Here is a 1,945-nt window from a genome sequence, read left to right as displayed (position 1 = left end):
AGTTGCTCTTTATTGAAGAGGGCTATTGAAAATGCAATAAAATAAGTTATAATTAGGGTTTCTGATTTTGAGTATTTATTCCTATTGGAGAATCCTGTGTTCATCCTTTTTGTTTCCATGCAAAAAATATATGCTACCAGTGTTAATGTATACATAGCAACTTTTTAAGTTACAGAAGTATGAGGGGTGGTTATGCATCACTGAGACTTGTCCAGAGCTTTCGACAAGCTGGACCACCCCAATCGCCTTCCTCTCCTCTAAAGGCACCCCTTTAATGTTGTGCATACTATTGGCAGGTATACACAGCACTCATTAACCACTGCCTTGTCAAAAAATTTCCGATTTATGGAATATAGCGCTCCTGATCCAAACAGCCCTCAAATTGGGACTGTCCTTCTTATATCTGGACAGGTGGGAAGTATTGTAATGGTTAAATGTATACCAAAATATGCATATAAGTTGTTGTTTATCTTGTCTTCATTTTAATCTATTCACATAAACAAGGAAAGTTACTGAGTACATGAAACACCGTGTATGAACAATATATTCAACATTCATGTATTTTAAGTCCTGTAAGTGTCTTTTTATGTTTTCTTTTCTTTTTTACATTTATCTGGTCTTTTTTTCTTAATTTTTTTATATGCTCCTACCGCAAACACACATTCATAATCACTTATTTGAGTTAGGGGGGACCTCAGCCTGTTTAGGTAAGACTTTCTGATTTCCCTTGGACCCTGATACAATTGCAATTAGTAGTGTTGAAGAAACAAACCAAAAGCTGGTATAATCCCTTATAACTGGACTACACCTTGGTTTCACCTGGATGTTGGACAATTTGTGAGGGAGCACCATCTGGAGGGACTTAAACCAGACTTGTGGAAGCCTAAAACTATCCACAAGCTCATCAGAGCGAAGGACGCTATGGAGTCTGTTCCAGGGCTCCCTGTGGCTACGGCCAAACACGTCTGGGAGAATGTGGCCTCTAAGAGACTGACTAAAAGACGTAAGGACATTGCATGGATGGCTATCCAGGGGAAGTCTGCCTCTCAGGACATTCATGCACTCTCGGAACCTGTGCAGATATGTTCACTGCCCATTTTGTATCACCAGAAGTGAGACTGCTCAGCATATTTTTTGGGACTGCACAGGCACTATTGGATGCCCTGGAACATTAACTTAAGGACAGTGAGCCCAGGACTTGCCTTTCACACCATTCGGTATTTTATGGATTATTTCCTGGGACCCACACCGTTGGGGCAATCCAGGAGGCCTGGCGCCTTATGAACTGTTTTAAGGATGCTATGTGGATTGCTAGGAATCAACCTCATCTTGAAGCGGGAGAAGATGACTATCCAGGACTGTCGCAGGCTGATCCACAGCCTGTTAAGAGACTATAACACCCTTGACAGTCTTGAGGAAGAAGAAGACATTGATTGATTGTTATTGATTGTTGTTTCCCTCTTCTCCTTCTCCCCACTGTGTTTTTTATCAATAAAATCTTTGGTTTGTGCTTCCTCTCCCTTACCCCCCCCCCCCCAACCCATTCCCCCATCACAGTTTAAAGTATTATTGATTATCATGTCTATTTATGCACCCTTCCCTTTTGTGTCTGTCTTCAATAAAACTTTTTGCTCGTGACTCCCCCACCCTACCCCTCTCACCTACCTCCCCCTCACATCCAATGTTATTTTATTGTAATGTGATATTGTTTAAAGTTTGAATGATTAGTGCAGTACTTGTAGTGTAGGATGTAATATCTTGTACTTTATACCTTGTATTGTACTAAAATTTATGTATGCTTATGTTTTACGGTGTACTGTGTACACTTGAATGTAACGTATCGCCTGTATTTTTTTGCAGGGAACAATTAAGACTGTCGTTTCAGCTATATCCTGTGTGTTGCTGATATCTGGACCTATCCCCTGTTTCAGAGCACACATGTGCT

The sequence above is a fragment of the Mixophyes fleayi genome, chromosome 3 (assembly GCF_038048845.1).
Source record: "Mixophyes fleayi isolate aMixFle1 chromosome 3, aMixFle1.hap1, whole genome shotgun sequence".
NCBI lineage: Eukaryota > Metazoa > Chordata > Amphibia > Anura > Limnodynastidae > Mixophyes > Mixophyes fleayi.
This window is presented reverse-complemented; position numbering follows the sequence as displayed.